Source organism: Tamandua tetradactyla, chromosome X, assembly GCF_023851605.1.
Source record: "Tamandua tetradactyla isolate mTamTet1 chromosome X, mTamTet1.pri, whole genome shotgun sequence".
NCBI lineage: Eukaryota > Metazoa > Chordata > Mammalia > Pilosa > Myrmecophagidae > Tamandua > Tamandua tetradactyla.
In genome coordinates this window covers 14,677,301-14,688,990 of record NC_135353.1, presented here as the reverse complement: position 1 = coordinate 14,688,990, position 11,690 = coordinate 14,677,301, and the positions used below count along the sequence as shown (strand labels likewise).

At 39.7% G+C, this 11,690-nt stretch overlaps 2 pseudogenes; both read right to left on the bottom strand.

Annotated features, from left to right (window-relative positions):
- Positions 1-9,266: 9,266 nt before the first annotated feature.
- On the bottom strand, positions 9,267-10,282 carry LOC143671688 (late secretory pathway protein AVL9 homolog; annotated as a pseudogene).
- Positions 10,283-10,672: 390 nt separating this feature from the next.
- LOC143671687 (late secretory pathway protein AVL9 homolog pseudogene) lies at positions 10,673-11,484 on the bottom strand (annotated as a pseudogene).
- Between the last annotated feature and the right edge of the window lie 206 nt (positions 11,485-11,690).

Sequence of the window (11,690 nt, the reverse complement as noted above, 5' to 3'; positions counted from 1 at the left end):
ACCGTTTACATTCCCAGAAATCTTGCCCTTAACATCACCACCATCATCAGCATGATTACATTAATTATATTGCTGTTAGACTCCATGGCCTCAGACTGAGGTAATGTAATTACAGTTCCAAACAATGACTTTTATACTTTACATCTTCCTATATACTCTCTATCAAAACAATATGTTCATGTGGGGAGAGTAAAATGATACCTTTCTAGTAATCCTAAATCGTTAGCCCAAATTTAACATAAGTTTGTTTTAGTTCCAATAGAAATTATATTTCCCTATGAACGTGTTATATTATTATAATATTTTCTCCCAAAGTTACCTCACCAGCATTTCAATCTGATCCACTTGTATGCTAGGGGCCCTCACACTTTCCCTCCCTTCTCCTCACTGGAACGTTATCAGATGGTCACGCTTTAACTGTAGTTTCACCTTGGCAGGGCCACAAACAATTCTGTTAAAATTCCAGGGAAAGCAGCTATAATGTCCTGATGTGCTCATAGTTTTCCTAAATTCCAGATCTAACCCCAAAACACAAACATGATAGAATGAGTGCGGGAGACTATTAGAACACGAATACACATGAGAGATTGTATCATTTTTTTTTTTTGACTCTATACCACACATCAAATCATTCCCCAAGTCCAAATCAATGAGATTTGAGACACTTGGAAAATCATCCTCTCAATAGTTTTCTTTCCATCCGAAACAAATATATTTATCTTGTCCCAGGATGAGGAGAGTCTGCTGCACGTCATTTCGAAGTTCAGCAACTCGGATCATTTCTTCTGACCAACGCTTGTCCTTTGGTTTTAATTTATGAAGAACATTCCAAGGAGCTTTTATCCATAAAGAGAACAGTTATATATAGATAGACTGAATGAATGTTTTTTTTTCATAGTGTTCCATTTACTAAGGACAACAGATGGACATTCTAAGCTGTTAATAAATGCAGACGAAAGATGATATGCTGGCTGGCTGGCTGGCGCGTTAGCAGAGTTTTCCCAAGATGAAACAATGACTTCAGCCAAGATGAATGTTCCCCAGTTGTTTAAATAGATGGGTCAACGCTTATTTTACTAGGTGGTAGACACAGGCAGTGTTAACTGGTAATTTACAAGCATTTAATAACCACATAAACCTATCATACACCGACTTGAAAATTAAACAGTTGTCATCATCGATAAAGAGCTTTGGAGGTAGAACACATAATTATTTTGTAAGCCCATTTAAAAGGGTAGAGGGCTAACCAAGCATGTTGCTAATAAGAAACAATCAAACAAAGTGGCCACACAGCTGGTAATTTCCATAATCTATACTGTGCATCCTGATTGGAATCCACTAAAACAACTCCAATCAAAAATCTTATATCAAGATGACTTCACATCATCTTCCATGTCTGTCTCCACTTTCCAGAAATATTAAGGCAAAAATGAAATATCTATCCAGACATAGTTTGGACTAACATGGGTCACATAAAAAGAACGGTTGTCAAATCCAAGTCTATACAAAGTTAACAAATTTAGGCATGCTTACAGTAACTCGGTATTTGAACACAAAATTAATGTAGCCATTTTCAAATAAGTTCAAGAACTAGGTTCTGAAATGTTTGACAGTGCCTAATGAGCCATCATCATAAGCACTAGAGTGTTAAAATAGAAAAAGGAAATACTGTTTGAGATGCAGTTTTCCTGATTATATTTAGATTTTCCACAGTATTATTCCCCTAATGCAAATGGCATGTGGAAGGCTACTTCTTCCAAGTTTAGATCTGAAAATGACGGTCTATGACCAAATAGCCAGACACCACATTTTTCCCAGATTCTTTGATCCCAAACACACATAAAGAATTTAAGACTATTCTACATTTATCAGGAGCTTGATCATGCGGCATGCATAAAGGCCATCCCAAGTAGTTGTGTGGCCCTTCTACTTCACACTTGTAGGTGAAGGCTGAAAAGTTTGAAAGAGGTCTCTTCACGGAAGCCGATGACATTTATGAAGACTTGTAATGATATTTTCATTCTGATGAGAATTCTTCAAAATAATCCCGAGAAGTCTTTATAACTGACAAAGGTAGATCCAGGGAGGGACACAGTCTACACATGGCTGCTTCAATGGGAACTGGAACTTGCAGCAGCTGCCAAGGCCCCTCCCCAAAGCCACAGTGACTAGTTTGCTTCCAAGTTGAAGGGGCTATTTCAGAGGCCCTTAGTGGATCTGGACATTAGGACCGCTTCAAATCAGCCTGGCCTGGCAGAGTAGGCCCTCCACAGCAAGTCAGATTTGCAGTCCTGATTTGCTTTGGTTCCTTCATGCAATAAGTCATGTCTTGGCCAAATGCTTGTTGCTCCTTGTTCCTAGAAATGGCCACTAGTCTGTCAGACTAGCTTTCATACATATCTTTTTTTTTTTTTTAGTTTGTTTTTGGTTTGTTTGTTTTAAGCCATTTCCCTCAAGACCATCAGTCTATAAAAGGCTATCTGACGGAGATGCTTTGACATTTAGTAAACAAGGGATAATGCTGTCAGATTCAGTGGCCTCAGACCTCTACCTTTTGCTGTGAGGTCACCATACATTTGTTCTTTCATGCTGCACCCTGCCTCCCAGAAATGGCAGGGTTTAATTCTCATTAGCATTTACTTTCTCTTGTGTGTTATTTCTCTTTTCCTTTTCCTGGGCCCAAAGTTAGTCTTCCCATAACCTTGAAAATACCCATCTGATAATTTTTTTTTCTATACCCCTGAAAACATCTGCTTTGGCTCAAAAATCACAACAGACTGGTTAGCAGGGTATCCTAAAGCAAACAAGCTTGGGTTAGGTAAATATCCCATAGATAAACAGAACATATTTTCCGTGTTAATCCTCTTCAAATCCAACAAGAGGGCATTTTGCACAAGCATGTCAATCAATTAAAAAGGCAAATATCAGAGAACTTTAGAATGTCAGAGCTAGAAAGGGGGGTACTTGGAAGTCATCTCAAACAAACCGTTCATTTCAAATGAGGAAAATGAGGCCCAGTGAGGATGGGTTGTCAAAGGTCTTATCCAGTGAAGAACAAGAGATGGATGTGACATTTTTAGTGGGAAAAGTAATGATGTCTGTTATTTGCTGGAAATGCATCCAAAAGTAAGATGGATTGAGAGATGGTTACAGGGACAGATATGGGATAAACTAAGTGCTGTAAAATATTAACAAGAAGATACAGGAAGACCACGTATGCTTGAAAGCTCTCATTGTATAATGTTGGAGGAAAATAAAAAGATCAAAGCAGTGACCCAGGTCTTCTGTCTCCTAGCACTTTGTTGTAAAACTACATTACGCAACTGAAAAAATTCCAGTGACACAGCTCTACCAAATGCTGCTTGGTATTGAAAACCAGCTTCTGATGTATTCAAGCAAACAGTGAGTAGCCAGACTGGACACTGAGACAAAGGAATTCAACTTTGAAAAGCACCAGGATGCAACATATATGAGAATTATTTCTTTCTGTGTCAAGGCATAACCTTTGAGAGTTTTTGCCTGAGGATGCATGACTTTGACCTTTTATATCTGGGTGGAGAAGGAGGAGATGGTTACAGCAGCTCCTTGTTTTTTTCTTTACGAGTAAATACTGTTTGTGCCAATGGTAAATGTGATATCAATTCAGTGTGCTTTCTGTTTATTTGAGCAAACTCCTTAGCAAGAAAACGGGGGTATGGCCTCCTATACTACAAGTTAGTTGTGCAATTTAAGTAGGACAAGTGGTTGTAAACAAAAAAGTGCAAAAAAAGGGTCAGGTACTTTTAGGTGTCTATATTTGTACGTAATAGGAGTTAGAGTGTTGTTAATTATATAGGTCTTAAGTATGCAGCTCTCTCCTAGAACTTGTTCCACCACAGTGCTTGGCATGTAGCAGGTGTTTAACAAATGATAGCTTTATTGGTACTATCATTCCTATTTACCACATTTTAAAGAATATTTCATAGGACTTTTGCAACATGCTAGCTCATTCTGAGCATTGCAACAATGTTTTGAAGCTAGTAAGTCAACGAAATAAGGGTAGTTGCCTTAAAATAGGTCTGCTATATGCCTGGTATCCATGGAGGACACACTTCATCAAGATACACTGGGGAGATTCAGAGTAGAAATGGTTTTGCATTAATCAAGATTCTTACCGTTGCAGGTGAAAGAAAAGTCACCCCATTCTGGCTTAAAGAAATAAAAGGACTGTATTTGTTTCCATAACTTAAGAGTCTAGAGGTAGACTTGGCTTGAAGTTTGGCTTGATTTATGTTCTCTTCACCAAGTCTCCATCTCCTGGTCCTGCCTTCTTCTGCATCAGCTCCATTCTCATTCAGGCTCTCCCTTCTTCGTTGCAAGGTTAGCCACACTTCTCTGTTCATATCCCCACAAGCCCAAACTCAGAAGAAAAGTGAGCATGACTCTCTTAATGATACAACAAAAGTCAAAAGATTGCTTTTCATTAGGTTAGCTTCAATTAGGTGACCGTCCCTGAACCAATAGCTGTGGCCAGGTGGCTGCAAGAGTCTGATACTACACGCCTAAGCTGGTGAATCCATATGAACTGTGAGGGAAGGTCATTTACCCCCAAGGAAATTCCAATTGGTAATCCAAAAAAGGCTGGGGATAGACACATATGTTGATCCATTGAAACAAAACGTCATCCTACAAGTTTGCTGTCAGAATATAAGCTAGCTAAGGAAATCATCTTAAGGTCTGAGATGACAGTAAGGAGGTCTTAGATGTTACTCATCTGCCAATAGATTCCATACTCTTTCTGATCTGAGGCCTTGTTCCCCAAAGGATCACAAAGACAGGACATAGAAGTGGCCCATTTCAACAATAGGTGCTCACAAGTGGATTTGGCACCACGAGAGGTCCTTGGAAAACAATCTAAGACTTGGTGAAAAAGGAGCTCAGGCTCCTAGTACACATATGCATGGATTCCAGGAAGACTGGAGAAATGATGAGTGCCAGATTTTAGACAGGACCCTTATGATAGAGCCACTGCAGAGAACCGCTTTCTCTGAAATCTTAGCTATTTTCACAAATCAGATTGGAAAGGATATCCTGTGACAGTTCCTATCTCTAGCTAATTTAAATTAGTTTCCAAATAAATTTAAAAGTGCGAAATATTTCATTAATTAGCTTTACATGAACTGGGCTACTCATTCTGATTTAGTGAGTATATCATCAGATACACTCTTAAATTGGGACCATTTGGATCTCTCACAATCATGAATTAAAATATACTCAAATTTGGCAAAGCTGGAAATGCATTGCTAGAGCTGTCTATCCATTACCCCTCCCGGGTGGCAGGGTGCAGTACAACTGCTGGAACTTGTAGCATTGCTCAGGAGGACCAGGCTGTCATGAGCAGGGCAGGGTCTTGCCCACAGCTTCCATGTTCCTGGAGCCAGAGGGCAATGACCAAATGGCCTCCAGGAAAGCCTTCCGGGCCACTACAAGAGGAGTGTGTCTCTAATGGGTCTTGAGAACAAGAGGCCAGAAACTTAAGTCAGAGCCACATTAGGGAGCCAAGGGGTTCAGATAGCCTGGAAAGATTAGAGTAAGAGACAGTGAGTCATGACTGGCAAATGAAGGCCGAATCCTGGAGATACTGCTTCTGGCAAGAGATTAGGTGAACTGGTTAAAGTGTCCAGGGTGGAGAAAATTACTGACTGGTTTCCAAAACTGTCTGGCAGCATGCTCACAAATCTAATTTGATCCATATAAAAATACCCCTTCAGATCCAGCCTCGCCTCACAGCTCTTTCTAAAGGTGGAGCAGAGTGCTACTCAGAAAATGCATGGAAGAAATTATTTCATGTGTGAAATTGAAATTTTAAAAGTGGCCAGAGTCAGGTATTTGCACTTGCCTTGAGCCTTTGTGCAAATGTTTATATGTGCTCTTTTCTATTTTTTCCTTGGCTCTCAGGGAGATAGGGCCCATCTTTCATTCCAAAATGACTGTTAAGTTGGTGGACATTGGGAATGCATAAATTATAAAATGCAGAATTTATTTTTCAATTATCGAAGAACTATTTCCAGAGCATCGATTATGTTCCAAGCATCATTGTAGGCAGAAGGAACTTAATAATTAATTGGGTTTAGGGAGTGTGTGGAATAGTGAGTTGTTAAGGATAATTCCCAAGCAATAATCTGGACTTGACCGCTCTACTCTCCTTGTAGGGAGCACCTGTATCACACAGCCACAGTAGCCCAACGGCAGTTTTCCCCTACACCTTACAGACTAGTCGTGTGTGTGTGTGTGTGTGTGTGTGTGTGTGTGTGTGTGTGTGTTCACATGACTTCACAGACCTTCAGTTTCAAGAGAAGACCTCTTGAATGTGCTGAATCTCAGGAAGGGCATTCTGTGCCAGCCGAAGAGAAATAAGGAACACAATTTGGAAGGTGAAGTATAGTTCCTTTTTTTGATGTCATTCTTAAAGTCTCTGATTGAAATGCAGGAAGCCCTAAGTTCTCCTTCATTAACCATTATGGATTAATTATCCATGGCTAGATCACAATTCTTGTTAAACTTATTTCAGAAGCCACAAAGCAGGGGATTAGAAACTGGCAGAGTACTGGAACCTACAGAACACAATCCCACAGAGAGGAGAAGGAAATATGTCATTTTAATTCCCTAGGGATGGGGAGGCAGCATGGTGTGGCAGAAAAGAGAGCAGCAGCGGGAGTCAGGCAAAGAAAAATTCAAATCTTGGTTCTGCCACCTAGTGGGCATGTGACATGGGAGCACCACGTTAGTTCTGGAAATGTTTCCTTGTTTTTAAAATGCATTCCGTAATGCTTGAGTCACAGGTTGTTGTAAGGATGATAATCAGATAACTAAATGATAGTTTCCATAAACACTCACTATGGAACAGTTGTGTCTACCTTTCAAAATCATTGTTGTGTGGAAAGAGAAGGGAATGCATGGGGTACATATGGCACAAAGAGCACACTCAATAAATCAGAGCTATCAAGATCCTGTTCTATGTAAACAGAATTGTCAGAAGAAAAAAATCATTTGATTTTTTAAAAATCTCATTATTTGAATAAAGCTGTTATGTAACTAGTTTCTATCACTTTGAGGAAACACCATATTTTTTTTCATTTAACTATTTTTATTTCAGTGGGATTCCACTGGATGGGTCAGACTGCTTTTGAATAGTACGAAATGTAGAGTTTTATCCCAATTACACAAACCACACAAACAAAATGACAGACTAGCAGCTTGCTGGCTGACCTCTCACAATGCTCTCAGCACTGTAAACCTCTGACCATTGAAAGATAACAACTGCACACTAATATACTATCATACTTCAACTGGTGATGTGGCCTCATGAAACATGTTAGAATGAATTCTTTATAGTCTCAGCACAACAACGATTAAAGTACCTTTTAAAGTTTTGTTTTACATTACTTTCATCTTTATAAATAATATTTCCTGAGAAGGTTAACTTTCCTAGCAGAAGCAGAGTTAGTGGAGCTTTTATATTAAGCCCTTTAGTTGATCATCTGAATTCTTGAGTTAATGTGCACAAATGAAAGCATACATTTAGACTTGATGTACTTGTGTTTTAACACATATTGGGAAAAAAATAGGGATATATAAATTATGTCACTGCTTTAGTTTGTTAATGTGGCCAGAATGCAATACACCAGAGATGGACTGGCTTTTATAAAGGGGACTTACTTAGTTACAAGTTTACTGATTTGGGAAGGCACACAGCAATGTCTGCTGGGCTTCTCTCCCAGCTTCTGGGTTCAAATAGCTTTCCCTGGAGCAGTTCCTTTCTGCATTCCCAAACCCTGAGCTTCTCATGTCTGACTCCTTCTTTTAAGGCTCATACATTGCAGAAAGCACCCACCTTAGCCTACGGCAGAAGTAATCAGCCATAGATGAATTTCACATGCAGATGATTTAAGTCCACAGCAACGGCACCCCAGGGAATAGTTACCTGCCCAAGTTGACACTTGAACCTAATCACTCCAGTCCTTTTTTTTCAATTTCACATGCCCTATGAGGATATGCTTCTTGCAGAAATATTTCATAAGGGATAAATTGCATATAATTAGTGTCCTTCTTAATTAGGCCCCTCATTTTCAGAATATCTTTATATCAAACGTAGATCATACTCACAATGCATTTTCCAAGCATTTTTGTTACTGAAAAGTCATTCTGTCCCCCCTTAAGTACTCCCTAGGAAAAGCCATTCAAAGTCCACTTGAAAAACAATTGAGAGAGGGCATGGCAAGTACATGAGGTTCAACTGTGTAAAAGTCATCAGTAGATAGCACATGCATGCACATGTCAAAGATCAAAGCAGATGTCCTCTGTGAAACAGGTGACAGATGTGATGCCTACAGTTTTCCTCTTTTCTTGCTTTTCTAAATCTGAGTGAAATGGGACTTCAATTTTATATCTTTCATAAAATACTTTTAGAAGGGTGGAGATTGATTACAAGAGAGTTTGCAGTCAGGGAACTAGGAAGGCCAACCTCTTGAAAAACTTTATGAAGAATAAAACTAAAAGAAACTCTATAGGGTCTGTAAACATTCAACGGAAAACTCTTCAACAGAAGATTACAAGGTACAGACTTTGGATTAAAAAATGCTTGTAAAAGATTCCAATATGACTAGGGTTGATAAAACTAATATATAGGTTTTTAAAATATCATCCTATGTAAATATACAGCACAGGGCCAGTCTTTAATTGCTCATAACAAATTTTTAAGGATGAAATAAAACACTCCATCCTCCAAAGTACCATGTCTGAATTCCACGTTTATGGGAGGAAATGAATGGATAAATGTGTTTTCTGGAAAGAGAACAAACAAAACTCATCAAATAACTCAGCAGAACAAAGACCTGGACTGTACGGTCCCTTAACTTTATAAGTATATGTTAGGGCCAACTTTAGAGAAATTATAAGTCATATAACTTAATATTAGCAAATACAAATCACAGTGACCATCTGGTTATTCAAACAACCAGAGAGAACAAAATTTACATCAGTAAATGCTTCTCTAAAGTAGACAAATGCACAAAATCAGGACTCGAAATTCATTAGAAGTTTCATTTCCTTGTGCGCTTCCATCAGGCTCAGATTGAAATAAAAGTAGTCCACATAAAAACCCCAATCTGGAAAGCCATCCTTGCTATGGTTGTATTTTGTCTATTCAGCATCCTGTGCAACACATTTAGACAGAGTATAACCTTTCATGTAGACAGTTTGATGTGTCGGTTCCCTGCCATGAACCTTTAGCCAATGAAGAGGAACAGTATTGGATCAGCAAAGGGACCTAAGAATGCAACAGCAGCCTTTGGACACCTTGCTCGGGGCTTCCCATCTGGCGACTTGATGAGACTCTGGGGGATGGAATTATTGAAAGCAGAGAGCCAGGAAGACATGGCTGTCTTTGCAGTGGAAAACACTCCTCCAACTGACCCGCCAACAGCTTTTCCTGTTTGTACAACATTCTGGCTGGTTGTGACCATGATGCTTCCAATTCTTTTTTTTTCCCCACATTCACTATTCTGAACAGAATGTGAAAAATCTGAACTTTATGTCTGATACTGAGTTTTGGCCTTGAAATGGATGATTAGGTTTTATTTCTGTAAGAGCCGGATGCTTGCTGGCATTGTATACACTGCAGTTGTGTGTATCAATCTATGCTGCAACAAGGTATCGTCCCATAGTCCAGTAATATTTTTCATTATCTAACTGCAGCACAGCAGCCAGCAGCACATGGATGTGGACTGTGAACTGCGCCCAGATTCATTCTTCACCTCCCTCCGTAGCCAGTGCCATTCAGGAAGACATCATCCCAGTTCTCAGTCACATGCTCAACTATATAATGTGCAAATTGAGGCCTGCAAAGGTTGGGTTAAGCAGTTGCCTGAGTTTTGGATCAGGGATCTGGCTCAGAGCCTCTTCCAATTCCACAATGGCACCACTGAAGGGTTTCTGTTAACAAAAAAGGATGTTAATATCTCCAGTAACAAATTCCAAATGGTGACATCAGAGAGAAAACAATGCTGCTGCAATGCCAGTCCTTTTTCAAAACCAAAATTAGCCCTGGTCTCAGGACCACCTGGCCCATATTAGCTTGAGGTTATACAGTTATCAGCTGACTGTCTGAGGGTGGAGAGTCCTTTGGAAATAAGTTTGTCTGTTTTGACCCCATTTGTTCCCTCTCTTTCAAGTTGGAGTCCTCTAAGACACTAGAAGCCAAGGTCCCCTAGTCACATTCTGAAGACTCTGGAGAATGGCGATGTTACCTTGAAGCTGTTATGTACCCCACAAAAGACCATGTTCTTTTAATACATTCCTGTGGGTGCAGACCTGTTGTGTGTGGGACCTTTTGGTTACGTTATTCAATTGAGATGTGACCCAGCCCATTCAAGATAGGTCTTAATCCTTTACTGGAGTCCTTTATGAGTGGTTAAAAGACAGAGAGAGAGAAGGCCTGAAAAAGTGAAGAGGGGACCCACAGGAACTGAGAGTGGAAGTTGCTTAAGTCAGAAAATTGAAGGCAAAGAAACCAGGGAGAAAAGGACCTACAGACTCCAGCCATGTGCCTTCCCATGTGACAGTAGTTTCCCAGATGACCAGAGTCTTTCTTCAGAGAAGGTATTCTCTTGTTGATACCTTAATATGGACATTTTCACAGACTTAGAATGTAACTGGTAAGGTAATAAATCCCCGTTGTTAAGAGCCAATTCATTTCGGCAGCTTTAGCAAATGAAATATCAGCAGCAGACACAGAAGCAAAATCATCTGCAGGGGGGATTATTTTCCCAAAGTCTAGCAACTTCAGACATACCTTCTTGGGGTCTAAAGTGAGAACAGTCACTGAAACCATGTTCAGTCATGCCTGGAAAAGGGGATAACAGTCATTAGTGCACCCACTGGCTTATTCACTGGAGAAAAGTAAAAGAGAAGATTTTTCTCAAGAAAAATCAATTTAAATAGGATTTTGATCTTGTGTTGAAAATGAAGGACAAGTTATTGAGGAAACAGACCAATGTACACTTAATATCCTTCTAATGAACTTTCTCGCAAGGAGCTATTTGTATGTTCATAAAGCTCCTTTAGAATAAAAATTTTGTAAAAAATCCTTCTTTTCAAAATATGCATGTTTAATGAGTTCAAGTTTTACTTAAAGTAATCCATAGAGAGGTGTTTTGCTCAGAGCACACAGACACTTTTCTGAACAGTCTCTCTGGAGATATCTGTTTGCCTTACTTTCATGCCTTGGCTTCAATTTGTCGATAGCAAGAGATATCATATATCGTGGCTCTATTTCCATATCTCGGCAGCAAGTGAACAAAAACGGTATTATCTGGTAGTTACGAATGCCCTCTCATAAGAGAAGGAAGGGTGACTACTTCCATTCTCCAGTAAAGTGTGGCAGCCATGTCCATCTCCTAGAATCATGGGCAGGTAAGAGAATTCAGACTGGCAGCCCTTCTCCATGGTGGTTGTCGCAGGCCTGCATGATGAGGACTTCAACCTCCAAGGGTGGCAAGTGTGGTAGGCCAGACAACCCCATGGTCCCCAGGAGCACCAAGCAAGCAGACTTCAGATGTAAGCTGCTGCCACTCTTTCCTTGTCCACTCATTTCCCCCCCAAACCAACACTACATGCAGATTTAAGCATTATATTTTTAAAAAATAATAGTT